Genomic DNA, 15,004 nt, shown 5'->3' with positions numbered 1-15,004 from the left:
GGAGAGGTGGTCTGACATGTGGCTGCACTTCATAAACAACATACCAACCTTCCAGATTCTTATCCGTTTGGCATGCCCATGGTAGATAGAAAACTTGGGTCGCGTGTTGAGCCGTAATATAGACATCGGCAACATCTAAATGGGTGTTTGGATTGATTTCGACTAGTCGTATATGTTCATGAGTCCTTCTACTCTTCTTCTGCTGGAACCAATAACATTTGAAGACTACGACGTTCGGTGGGTTTTCACCATAGAATTGAAGTTCATAAATTGCTTCAACTCTTCCATAATACTCGATAACACCTTTGCCGATAGCAGAGACACCACAATTTGTAGATTTTCGGTCGAGCATAGATAGCTCTTTGTCAAAGGTACGAAAGAGATACCCGTTGATGTTGTATTTCTCAAATGAACGGACCTTATAGTCAAAACCATTAGCGACTTGTCTCAGTTTGGCGTCCATAGACTCTAAATTAGCCTACAAGTTTAATACGAAATGATTGTTGCATTAGCCGCAAGTTTGACCAAGAAATTAAATGGTCCATTATTGATAATTACCGTTTGTTTGAACCAAGAGATGAAACCGGGATAGCCGCCTCCTGTCTTTGCCATAAGCTCATACTCTTCGACGGAATCATTTTCGATCACCGCTCCATCCGAGAATTTGGCAACGTAACGGCTGTTTGAAATATCCGGAATAAGAGCAGTTCAAATGAATTAGAAGTTACGGGAAAATGTGCCGAGAACTCACTCGATGTACGGCCGCACTTCTGTTAGGTTGTTGAAGATATACAACGAAATGTTCCGCCATTCTTCGACATACAGCGTTATTGGTTTCGAAGCACCACCTGGTGCGAGCTTCCCTTTGAATAGGCTGAGGTTGGACCCACCTTTTTAGGGTCTGCATCATTGTCCTGAGGCTTCGGATTATGCAAATGATGATTTTTGGCTTCGTAGTGTGCTGTCACAAAGTTTGCCATCTCCTCAGTAATGAATGCCTCAGCCATCGATGCTTCAATTCTACGCTTATTTTTTACATTTAGCTCGAAGGGTCTTCTGCATCCTCTCAGTTGCATAGCACCAATGATCTTGCACGTGCCCACCCAATCTTGCCTCGCTCGGTAGATGTAAAAGCAAATGCTGCATTGGACTAAAGAAGCCCGGTGGAAAGATCTTCTCTAACTTGCACAACAACTCCGGTGCAAACTCCGCCATGTCTTCTACCACGCCAGGCGACAATTCTTTCGCACAAAGAACATGGAAGAAATAGCTCAGCTCCGCCAGTACTAGCCATTCATCCTCAGGAATAAAGCCACGTAACATCACCGGCATTACCCGCTCTAGCCATATGTGCCAATCATGACTCTTGAGACCAAAGATTTTTAATTTTTCAAGACTCGCTCCCCTCTTTAGATTCGCTGCATTCCCATCGGGGAACATCAAGTTCATTTTGACCCACAATATAATTTCCCTCATAGCTGGCCTTCCAAGATTGAACCAGGCCTTTGGCTTCGACCACTTCTGCTTTCCTTTGCCTTCTCGCATGTTTTGTAACGGTCTATGACATAGTGTCTCTTGATCGACTCTAGCCTTAGTATTATCCTTTGTCTTCCCATCTATGTCGAACAATGTACCAAAAATAGCCTCTCCGATATTCTTTTCAGTGTGCATCATGTCGATATTGTGTGGAAGAAGGAGGTATTTGAATTAAGGCAGATCCCAGAAGCATGGCTTGTGAGTCCAGGCGTGTTTTGAATTATACCCCTTGAAATACCCTGGACGCTCTGGATCAGGCTCAAGGGCATTTAACTGATCCAGGATCTGTTGGCCCGTGAACGCAGGTGGTGCCAAGTTTTTGACAACTTTACCTTCGGTAAAGTTCTTCTTGTCTTTTCTGAACTGATGGTCAGGATCCACGAACTGTCTATGCAAGTCAAAGCAAGAATACTTCCGTCCCTCCTGCAACCAATGAAACTGAAGAGCTGCCTTGCATTGGGGGCACGAGAACCTTCCATGCACACACCATCCAGAGAATAGCGCATATGCTGGCAAGTCATGCATAGAGTACATGTACCACACATGCATTTTGAAGTTTTCTTTTCTAGCGGCATCGTATGTCTTGACCCCATTATCCCAAGCTTCTTCCAATTCATCCTTAAGCGGTTGCAGGTACACATTCATATTCTTCCCCGGATAATTGGGCCCTGGAATTATCAACGTCAGAAATATGTTCTTTCTTTGCATAATCTGCCCGGGGGGGGGGAGATTGAGTGGAATGACAAATACAGGCCAACAACTGTATTGGGTTGCCGTCATGCCGAAGGGATTAAAACCATCCGTGGCGGCGCAGACTCGAGGATTCCTTGGATCTACCGCTTTATCCTGATGCAATCCATCGAAATGTTTCCACGCTTCCCCATCCGATGTATGTACCACCATCTTATTCCTATCCGCATCTAATTCGGTTCTTTTGCCCAATTTGTGCCATGTCATCTGTCTGGCTGTCTCTTTGACCATGAAAAGACGTTGAAGTCTTGGTACGATTGGCATATACCGAAGAACACTAACTGCGATTTTGGTCTGCCTCTTCTCACCCATACCATTGTCTACCACAAGATACGTGCAAGACTCGCAATTGGGACAATAGTCCAAGTGTGCATACTCCTTCCTAAATAAGACACATCATTTCTCACATGCATCTATCTTCTCATAGGGCATCTTAAGTACACGAAGTATTTTGTCCGGCTGGTGCATGTTTGCACGCATGACATGGCCTTTGGGTAGGAAGCGTCCAAATAGTGTCATCATCGGGTCCTAGGATTCTCTTCCCAAGTTGAACTGAGCCTTCAGAGCCATTACTTGTGCAATTGCATCCAGCTGACAGTGCTCAGTGTGCTCATGGAGAGGATGTTTTGAAGACTCCAACATTTCATAAAAGGCCTTTGCAGATTCCTCCATCTCATCTTCCGAATCCCGAGCATCATCAAAGTCTTGCACCATGTCTTCGATCCCGGTACCATGCTCGTCCGTGCGACGACGGACCACCTCAGCTCTTGTGCGTTGTATAGACTCACCATGAAATGTCCACACCGTATAATTAGGCTTAAAACCCCTCCTCAGCAGGTGTTTAATCATAAACCTAGGGACTCGTAGTAGCACGCTTCACAATCCGGGTATTCTATCGCAACAAATAATAGCACACATAAGCAACAATATAGATGCACGGGTAAAATCGAATAAGATCTAACCAGAAAGTTCAAGTAAAGAACTCCGGTTTGCAAAAAGAATCAAATCAAACGGATCAACGAAACTCAAACTCCGAAAGAAACGAGATTCGTTTACTAATCTGGACTAAAGTCAAAATTTTATTTATATAAATCTTGTGCAAGTGGATTAATCGGAAAGAGATTTTCTTGACGAAGATCTGGGTGTTTGAATCACCTGATCCCGATAAACGAGCGAAAAGTTATACTAAAACGAAATTCGGATCAGGAATCGCGATCGAAAATTAATCGCGGAAAAAAAATCCCAGAAAAAAAATCTGACAAACAAACGGATGAACGTCGTCTGAAATTAATTAACGAATAGTCTTCGTTAAAACGAACGTACGGACGAACGTTCGTTAATTCAATAAACCAAAAAAAAAATCTGATAACTATATATATCAACCTAGGGCGGCGTGCTCCGGCGAGCGGCGGCGACTGGCGGCGGCTAGGGTTTGTGCGCACGGGGGGGGGGGGGGGGGGGGGCTTATAAACGCTTCCGGGGTCGGTTCGTTTTTTTTAAATCGGACAAGATAGAAAATTAAAAAGGAAGTCCATACGAACTCCGTTTTCGATGAAACAAATTTTGCTAGACTCCTAAAAATGAGCTCTACAACGTGGACATTTTTAAAAGGCCGAAATAATATTTTGAAAAACGCGTATTTTCGTAAATCCAATAAAATAGCAAAAAAAATCCAAAAAAAATTATTATTTGGCTTTAATATTTCCTCTCAAATATTTCTAAAATTTGGGGAAAGTCATTTTATTCCCCTCTCTCATATTTTTATATATGAAATATTTGAAGAGAAAAATAATTAAAAACCAATGATCCTCTTTTCATTATTTCAGAAAATCCCAATATGAAAATAAATAAATTCCCAACTCTCTCCAAGGGTCCTTGACTTGCGTAGAATTTTTAGGATCCGCAATTATGCAAATAAAATATGATCTGCAAGATGCTCTAATGCAATAACATTCCAAATTGGAAATTTGGGATGTTACAAACCTACCCCCTTAAGATGAATCTCGCCCTCGAGATTCGGGTTGGCTAGAAAATAGGTGCGGGTGATCTTTCCGTAGATCCTCCTCTTGTTCCCAGGTGGCTTCTTCCTCGGTATGGTGGCTCCATTGAACTTTGCAGAACTTGATAACCTTGCTGCGTGTGACTCGGCTGGCATACTCGAGAATCTTCTCTGGTTTCTCCTCGTAGGTCAAATCACTATCCAACTGAATTGCTTCCAGTGGTACTGTATCTCTTAGAGGAATATCGGCCATCTCTGCGTGGCACTTTTTCAACTGGGAAACATGGAAGACATCGTGAACTCCCGACAATCCTTCCGGCAATTCCAACTTGTAAGCAACTTCTCCCATACGTTCCAGAACTTTGTATGGTCCCACAAAACGTGGTGCATCCTTTAACTCCAAAACGCTTAACTACTCAAAGTGGGGACACACGAAGATAAACTCTGTCTCCGACTTCAGGAACTGTCTCCTTGCGTTTTAAATCCGCATAGCTCTTCTGTCTGGACTGGGCTACCTTCAGTCTATCACGAATCAACTTAACCTTTTCTTCAGATTCCTTAATCAAATCTGGTCCGAACAGCTGACGGTCTCCAACTTCATCCCATAACGACGGTGTCCTGCACCTTCTCCCGTACAAAGCTTCGAAAGGGGCCATCTTTAAACTGGCTTGATAGCTGTTGTTGTAGGAGAACTCTGCGTACGGCAAATTGTCGTCCCAACTGGATCCATAATCTAGTGCACAAGCTCTCAGCATGTCCTCCAAAATCTGGTTGACTCTCTCGGTCTGTCCATCTGTCTGTGGATGAAAGGCTGTACTGAACTCTAGCCTGGTTCCCAAGGTTTCGTGCAACTGATTCCAGAACTTTGAGGCAAACTGGGTTCCTCTATCTGATACAATGGCTCTCGAAACTCCATGCAGACATACGATCCTGGTCATGTATATCTTCGCCAACTTAGCACTGTTGTAAGTAGTCTTTACTGGGATGAAATGAGCTACCTTCGTCAAACGGTCGACTACAACCCAAATCGAGTCATAGCCTGAACACGTTCGGGGTAATCCCGTAATGAAATCCATGCCTATCTTGTCCCATTTCCATTCGGGTATCGGCAATGGCTGTAGCAATCCTGCTGGCTTCTGATCCTCTGCCTTCACTCTCTGACAAACATCACAAACTGCCACACACTCCGCAATATCCTTCTTCATTCCAGTCCACCAGAAACCATCATTCAAATCCATATACATGTTGGTATTTCATGGGTGAATCGAATACGACGAATCATGTGCCTCCTGCAGAATAAACTTCCTGATCTCAGGGTCATTGGGCACATATACACGATCCTCAAACCATAAGGTATCGTGCTCATCCTCACAAAATCCTTTGGCCTTTCCCTTGCTCATTCTTTCCTTTATCTCGAAAACCTCTGTGTCAGACTTCTGAGCTTCTCTGATCTTACTCATTAGGGTAGACTGAATTTCCAATGCTGCTACATAACCCTTCGGAACTATCTCCAAGCATAGCTCGCGAAGATCTTCAGCCAACTCCTCGGGGAATCGTTTGGTTATGAGTGTATTGACATGATTCTTGCGGCTTAACGCATCGGCTACTACATTTGCCTTTCCAGGATGATAGTGCAATCTCATATTATAATCCTTGATGAGTTCCAACCATATCCTTTGTCTGAGATTCAACTCCTTCTGAGTGAAGATATACTTCAAACTCTTGTGATCCGTGTATACTTCACAATGGTTTCCAATGAGAAAGTGTCTCCACGTCTTCAGTGCATGCACTACGGCTGCTAACTCCAGATCGTGAGTAGCATAGTTCATCTCATGGTGTTTAAGTTGTCGTGAAGCATACAAAACAACTCTTCCCTCCTGCATCAGCACTGCTCCGAGTCCTCGACGAGAAGCGTCGCAATACACTTGATAATCCTTGCGTTGATCTGGAAGAATCAACACTGGGGCTGTAACCAAGCGTTTCTTCAACTCCTCGAAACTGGCTTCACATTCCTCAGTTCAATCGAACTTGGTGTCCTTCTTTAGCAACTCCGTCATGGGCTTTGCAATCTTTGAGAAATTCTCAATGAACCTCCGGTAGTATCCTGCGAGTCCAAGAAAACTCCAGATCTCTCCAACTGTTGTGGGGGATTCCCAGGTTGTCATAGTGTCAACTTTGGTGGGGTCTACTCCTATTCCTTCTCCGGATATAACGTGTCCGAGGAAACCAACTTCCTTCAACCAAAACTCACACTTGCCGAACTTGGCATATAATTGATGTCCTCTGAGTCTCTCAAGTACCAAACGCAAATGCTCTTCATGCTCCTCTTCATTTTTCGAGAAGACCAGAATATCATCAATGAACACCACGACGAACTTGTCCAAGAACTCCATAAATACCTTGTTCACCATGTTCATGAAATAGGCAGGTGCATTGGTCAGACCAAATGACATAACAGTATACTCATATAGCCCATACCTCGTGGTAAAAGCTATTTTAGGTATATCCTCCTCTCGAATCTTCAGCTGGTGGTATACTGATCGCAGATCGATCTTGGAAAATACCTTAGCTCCTTGCAAACGATCAAACAAATCATTGATCATCGGCAGTGGATACTTGTTCTTCACTGTCACTTCATTCAGCCCTCGATAATCAACAACCATCCTCAACGATCCATCCTTCTTCTCCACTAGAAGTACTGGTGATCCCCAAGGTGACGAACTTGGGCGAATATAGCGTTTATCCGGTAACTCCTTAATCTGCTTCTTAATTTCTTCCAAATCCTTTGCAGGCATCCTATATGGTCTCTTAGATATTGGTCCTATGCCTGGCAAAAGCTCAATCAAAAACTCAATGTCTTTGTCCGGTGGCATGCCTGGCAAGTCCTTTGGAAATACATCAGGGAAATCCTTCACCACTGGTACTTTCCTCCTGTACAACTCCTGATAAGGAATTTACTCGAGTCCTCTTCGGTATATGCTGGGATACATATTTAATCCTTCTTCCTTCCAGGGTGGTGAGTAAAATCGACTTACTGGCGCAGTCAATGTTCCCTCCATACTTCGATAACCAATCCATACCTAATATTACATCCAGTCCTTGTGACTCCAATACTATTAGGTCTCAGGGAAACACGTAATTATCCATCCCCAAAGGTATCCGATCACACCTTAGGCTAGCCATATATTCTGCTCCTGGCGAGGTTACTAACATGGGTGACCTAAGGGCTTGGGTTAGCATGTTATACTTATCCACAAATCCCCTTGATATGTGTGAATGCGATGCACCAGTATCAAAAATAACAATTGCAGTAAATGATTTAACCAGAAACTTACCTACTACTGCATCAGGTTGTGCTTCAACCTCCTCCACGCTAATGTGGTTCACTTGTCCCCTGTTGAAGGGGTTGGGCTTCTTCCCAGAGTTATCATTTCCATTCCCATTCTTTGCTTCGGGACACTTGGTGGCGTAATGTCCCTTCTTCCCGCACTTGAAACAAGTAATGTGACTTAGATCCTTCTTGGCGGGCGTTGCTGGGGTTGTCCATTGCTTCCTCCATTACCATTCGCATTCCTGGGGCCATTGTGATTATGCGAACCCCCTCCATGGGAATTATTTCCCCCATGGTTGTGGTGAATGTGCCCTCCCGAGTTTGGGGTAAAATGGCGCTTCTATTGAGCTCCAGAATTGAACCTCCCTTGTCCATACTTTCTCTAGCGATTGTCAATCTGCTGCTGCTTCCCTTCAATCATGAGAGCTTTGTCTACCAAATCCTCGTAGTTGTTGAAGGTTGCGACCAACAACAGCATGCTCAGCTCATCATTTAATCCTTCCAGGAACTTCTCCTGTTTAGCGGCATCTGTAGCAATGTCATCAGGGGCATAACGTGCTAGTTTTCTATATTCCTTCACATACTCGCCAACTGGGCGCCCTCTTTGGCGTAAGTTGCGAAACTCACGCTTCTTCATGGCCATAGCTCCTACTGAAACATGGGCATTGCGAAAAGCTTGCTGAAACTGCTCCCATGTGACAGTGTCGATGGGGTAAGTGGCTGTGAAACTCTCCCACCATGATGCTGCGGGTCCATCTAGCTGATGTGCGGCAAAACGCACTCTTTCCGCATCTGAGCATCCTACATCGGTTAACTCCCTTCCAATCTTGCGGAGCCAATCATCTGCAACAATCAACTCGGTGCTACTAGAGAACACCGACGGATTTAGCCTTAAGAAACGGGTTAAGTGATCAACAGGTGGTGGTGGTGGCACAGGGTTGTTGTTGTTGTTCCCTTGATTCTGATTCTGGACTGGGATCTGCATCAGGGCATTCTGCTGCTGGATCAATTGGGTGATCTCTGGCGGGAAAGCAAATTCAGGTTCACGTCTCGGAGGTGCCATCTGAGGGGTTTAGAAAAGATGAGAAAATAGAATAGAGTGAGGTCTAAAGAGAAAACACTACCCATATGCTCATGAGACAAAACAATCATATCACTCAATCAATTTCAAACAAGAGCATACAAACGATCTATCTAACGTTCACAAAAGTGCTCAACTAATATTTACATGGGGAAATACTGCTACTGATATGGTGGCCGACTAGAAGTTTTGATCGGCGGAAGACTCCATGATATCTGCTCCAGCTTCATCAACGTAGTCATCATCTTTTTCATCAGGGTCGGAGTCGGTGTCGTCGATGATGATGAAGCTCTTTGGGCTAGGGGGAACATCTTCATCTCCTCCTATCGTGGGCTCCGTCATGAAGACTTCTAGCTTCTTAATCAAATTGTCATTCTTCTCCACAAGTGTCGTCATCTCCTCCTCGTAGCCATCTCATGTAGACTTGAGTTCTTCCTCCAGGTCCTTGATCCTCGTCATTGCCTTCTGTAAAGTATCCATACTCTCATATATCTGATTCTCTTGGAGTCGAATGTGCTGGTTCAATTCCTGGATGTAAGAGGCAATGGATCTGTCCCTCCTGGTGATGACTATCTCACCCTGGTCGTCTCGGCGTCCACAAATCTGGTAGATAGTATCTTCGAGATCCTGGTGATAAACTTCTCCAATGCGTCCCATGGTAATTTGGGCTGCCATGCTCTTTCCTATGCCCCAGGTTGGTGCATTAAAGGAAAACTCTATGGGCTTAGTGACTGGCATGAACGTCCTTCCTGGAACTTGAACTCGAATCTTCCAACGCTCCTCTTCTGGTAGGGTGGCGATGAAGGTCCCGGTGAAGCTCGGTAGTCCGATGTTCAGGTACTTAGTGGCTTCCTTCAAGTGTCTTCCAAAAGGTGTGTCCTCATCCGGTTGAGTAAACTTGCTCCTTTTATCCACCATCCTATAGATTTGAAAGGGGAGAGGAGTCAGAAAATGAGAAGAGATGAGTGACCTATGGTTTTAGCTTAGTGGTCGTGTCCTACAGTCAACGTGTGCTCGGATACCATCTCTGTAGCGACCAGATCTCAATGAGTCCAGTCTATATGCATCTGTACATCCCTGGATCGGTATGCTGACACACACAGTACTTCGATGGGTATTATAACAGAGTAGCAATCACACACATATTACAACGAATGACTCAAAGGGAACTTATTACAATAATATGGCCTAAGGCCATCTAAATATGATAACAACGGAAGGCTTGGAAGATAAAGTAGGTCCATCAACTCCAACGGCATAGCTGAGTGCAAAACAACGACCTATGGCGCTTACTCGATATCTGAAAAGTCTGCAACATGAACGTTGCAGCCCGAAACGGGTCAGCGCATGGAATATGCTGGCTAGGTAACACATAGAGAGTGAACAAAAATAAAAGATATATCTACATGCATATTTGGCTGGTGGAAAGCTCTATGGTTAACAGTTTTGCCTAAAGCCAAATTTCTTCCTATATTAGTGGAACAAAGTTTATTTAACTACGTTGTTAGTTATTAAACAATGAGAAGGTTCCTCCAACTCAAACCCAAAAATAATCATCATTAACCTGCAAATTAATATAGAGTGTTGAGATACACATGAAAATCCAAGAACCAGATACTCAAGATGTCCATAACCGGGGACACGGCTAATCATGATTAGTTTGTACACTCTGCAGAGGTCGTGCACTTTTCCCACAAGACTCGAAATACATCCACGGTCGGAGAATTCGAGACACGGTCTTTCTGAAGCATTAACTCTCTACTTCTGGGTAGACCGTACCACCTATACCCTCTACATCTGATAGTCTACCACTTCGAGAGCTTCACACAACTTACTCAACTATGCTAGAGCCCATAATAGCTTGAGGCTGCACACATAAGTTTCAGGTATGAATAGTCTTATGATCCCTTTGAAGCTGGGTGGCGCACCTTAGGATGATGACACGGTTCCCCCGGGATATCCTGACAGCCACTGGGGATTCCAGGGTGCCTCAAGCAATCCACCCAGATGTGTATTTAAGTAGCCACCTTAAGTTAACCTTTAATTAACAATACTCACATCTGTCATGGAAATGACTCACCCAAATAATCGTCTACGAGCATAGCATAGCAATAATAGCATAACGTAGAAGTAACTCCTAAAAGTTTGATAGTAAACAGGTAATAGGTTCTACCTCTGTATTTACTTCCCAATACCCACATGTTAATTAGATCCTAACCATGCAATGTATGAGGGTGGATCTAATGCAATAAAACTGGGTAATAAGGGATATGATCAAAGTGTTACTTGCCTTGCCGATGATCCGCAAAACCTAGGGACTCGTAGTAGCACGCTTCACAATCCGGGTATTCTATCGCAACAAACAATAGCACACATAAGCAACAATATAGATGCACGGGTAAAATCGAATAAGATCTAACCAGAAAGTTCAAGTAAAGAACTCGGGTTTGCAAAAAGAATCAAATCAAACGGATCAACGAAACTCAAACTGCGAAAGAAACAAGATTCGTTTACTATCTGGACTAAAGTCAAAATTTTATTTATAAAAATCTTGTGCATGTGGGTTAATCGGAAAGAGATTTTCGTGATGAAGATCTGGGCGTTTGAATCACCAGATTCCGATAAACGAGCGAAAAGTTATACTAAAACAAAATTCGGATCAGGAATCGCGATCGAAAATTAATCGCGGAAAAAAATCCCAGAAAATAAATCCGACGAACAGACGGACGAACGAATGTTCGTCGTCCGAAATTAATTAACGAACAGTGTTCGTTAAAACGAACGTACAGACGAACGTTCGTTAATTAAATAAACCCAAAAAAATATGAATATATATATATATATATTTTCTACCTTGGGCGGCGTGCTCCGACGAGTGGCGGCGGCGGGCGGCGGCTAGGGTTTGTGCGAGGGGGGAGCGACTTATAAAGGCCTTCGTGGTCGGTTCGTTTTTTTTAAATCAGACGAGATAGAAAATTAAAAAGGAAGTCCATACAAACTCCGATTTCGATGAAACAAATTTTGCTGGACTCCTGAAAATGAGCTCTACAACGTGGATATTTTTAAAAGGCCGAAATAATATTTTGAAAAACGCATATTTTCGTAAATCCAATAAAATAGCAAATAAATTCCAATTTTTATTATTATTTGGCTTTAATATTTCCTCTCAAATATTTCTAAAATTTGGGGAAAGTCATTTTATTCCCCTCTCTCATATTTTTATATATGAAATATTTGAGGAGAAAAATAATTAAAAACCAATGATCCTCTTTTCATTATTTGAGAAAATCCCAATATGAAAATAAATTAATTCCTAACTCTCCGAGGGTCCTTGAGTTGCGTAGAATTTTTAGGATCCGCAATTATGCAAATAAAATATGATATGCAAGATGCTCTAATGCAATAACATTCCAAATTGGAAATTTGGGATGTTACAAGAGGGGGGTGAATAGGATATTTTTAGAATTTAATCACTGAGGAAATTCCTTGTGAGGAAAGTCCTCAATCATGAACTAAGTGCAGCGGAAGGAGTACAAGATCAGGAGTGCAAAAACTACTACAGCAAAGTACTCGATGAGATTTGGTTTGCACAGTTCGCAAGTATAGAGTAAGGAGGTGAATGTTAACTCAAGTGAAGAATTTGAGGCTGAGGAAATACAGAGAAAGTCTTCAGACAAATTCTTCAAACAGTACATATGAAGGTCTTCAACATTTAATTGAGGAAATGAAGGAGTTGATGAAATAGAACCCGTAGCTTGATGAAGATAGTTGTTGATGACCTAGTTCCAACTGATGTGACAGTTGTACATCTGGTTCGGAGCAGCTTGGCATGGAAACCAAAAGGACACACAGTCCCGGGACACACTGTCCTTACCATATCCTCCTTGAGCTAAGGACACACGGTCCTCGCCCAACACTCGTGGTAAGTCTTCAGGGAAGACTTCCAAACCCTCACAAACTCAGTCACCCGGCGATCCACAATTGACTGCTAGATGCTCTAGACCATGTCGCCTAACCGTCTGGAGGATAAATAGTCCTCAAAGGTAAAAAGTGTCCGTTCCACACATGAACAATTTCTTCAGTGATGCTCAATCACTTGGGTTTTTGGTTTGGGGTTTGGTGTTTGGGGTATTTCCCCACTTGATGATTTTCTCTCGAAGACTCTAAGGAATTTGGGTTGCTCTAAATGACAAGTGTCAGTTTCTCTCGGAGCAGCCAACCAGCTAGTGGTTGTCGGGGGGGATATTTATAGTGTTGGAGCATCCCGACATGATTTGACATAAATTTCCTTAAATAATATGACTGCTGGGTGGATAAGATCAGTGAGGTGGCGCGTGTCGCGGCAATGGTCGAAACTTTCAACTATGAATGTCCTCATGTCCCTCATATTCCCCACTTTGAGGCTTTGGTAGATTTAGGCTCGGGTTGAGCATCATGAGGAAAATCATTACGTAGTTTTACCTCGACCCCCTTCAATAGTATGTCGTTCCTATGACTCAGGTGTAAATAAAATGAAACAGAAAGAATAAAACTTCACGCTTCAATGTCTTCATAGAGTTTTCCTCAGGATACACCAAATTCCTCATCTTCAATGCCTTCATGAGGAATATCAATTTCATCGCAATTTCTTAGCGATCAAAGTCTTCAAGGAAATACCAAAGTCTACAGCCGAAGACATACATTTTTAGGGGTCGATATTCATCGTATAACTCAAACTCCTCGGCGACTTATAGAGCCTGTGTACACTCACAAACATATTAGTCTCTTAACCTGTAAGTCTTCAATCCACCAAAATCAGTAAGGGAACTAGATGCACTTACAATCTCCCCCTTTTTGGCGGTTGATGACAATTAGGTTAAGTTTTCAACGGGGATAATAATATGAAATGTAAGTACCGATTTTGAGGATTTGAAAGCAATATACATAGAAATTCCCCCTAAAGATGTACATATTTTGAGGAATTTGCTTTGAACAGCACATGCACATTGATGATTTATATCATAGAGATCTCCCCCTGTATCTTGCAATTCATGCATGTATTTTACATATAGTATGAGGAATTAAAGATGGATGATGAAAAATGATGTATGACGAATTTCATCATGCGTTCATTAATAGACTTTGAGGAATAAGCATGCGAAACAAAACATTCAAAAGATTCAGAACAACATCAGGATTACGTTACAACTCATTACATAAAGAACTTCAAAAGAGCGAAGAGTTTGTAACTTAATAGAATTTATAAGCCCATAGTGAATCCCGCTTGAAGACTAACTATCGGATTTCTCGCCCTTTGTCATCAAGTGATGAAAAGGGACAAAACTAAGGACTAACACCCTTGAAGAAATTCACTTATTTGTTGATGTATTGGCATGAGCATCCTGGGAGACATGATTCTTTCTTGGATGAGTTGCAGTGCCCTCTCGTTCTTCACCTAATTCGGCAGTGCGAAATGAAGAAAATGAACTGTCCTCCAAGTTAGGAACTGGAATAGGCTTGAATTTATTCTTTAGAGGCCACGACCAGTCAAAGTCTTGAGTAAATTCCATTTCCTCAAGTTCCTCGGGAGTCTTCAGGTGAGCCAAGGTGGCCCAAGTGCGATGAAATACCCCATGAAGATAATAATGATTTTTCTTCACTGCATTTTGAGTCTCATTGAGGGTTTTCACAATGGCACCAGACTGGCGTTTCACGCACTTGTGATTGCGATCGACTTTCTGGTGAAGACTGAGGAGAAGCCCCCTGTTAGTCGTCACCCTTAGGGCAGTTGGGCTTGAAGGATCTTGAGTAGCATTGTCATCATATGAGGAATATGAGCCAGCCTTGCGAAATTTGCCATCTAGGGGACGATTTCCTTCATCAATCACGGACTTGCCTTTGCCTTCAACTGGTTCAAAATAGTGCTTGATGATTTTGATAGGCGGCTGATATCTGAGGTGATTCTGAAAGTCAGCTTGATAGTTGATGCCGGATCTGTTCCTGATGAATCTCATGATCCAAGGCGCATAAATATTCAACTCATATGGTGACAAAGCATTGTCAGCCAAAGTCCTCAAGAACAAATCATGAAGATTCATAGGGATTCCATGAATGGTGTTAAACAGGATATTCTTCATGATGCCTATGACATCTTATTCATTGTCATGCCCTTTGATAGGTGCAAAGGAATATGACAAGATCCTGTAGACAGTTCTGGGCTCATACTTCAAATCCTGCACCAGAAATCAAGTCCTTGGAGATTGGCCATTGGCCAAAGGCTTCTTGAGGACTTCCATGGGCTTATCTCGCAGTACTCTTTCATCATACA

The sequence above is a fragment of the Hordeum vulgare genome, chromosome 2H, assembly GCF_904849725.1.
Source record: "Hordeum vulgare subsp. vulgare chromosome 2H, MorexV3_pseudomolecules_assembly, whole genome shotgun sequence".
Taxonomy (NCBI): Eukaryota; Viridiplantae; Streptophyta; class Magnoliopsida; order Poales; family Poaceae; genus Hordeum; species Hordeum vulgare.
The sequence above is the reverse complement of the archived record's forward strand: the minus strand, read 5'-3'. Positions refer to the sequence as shown.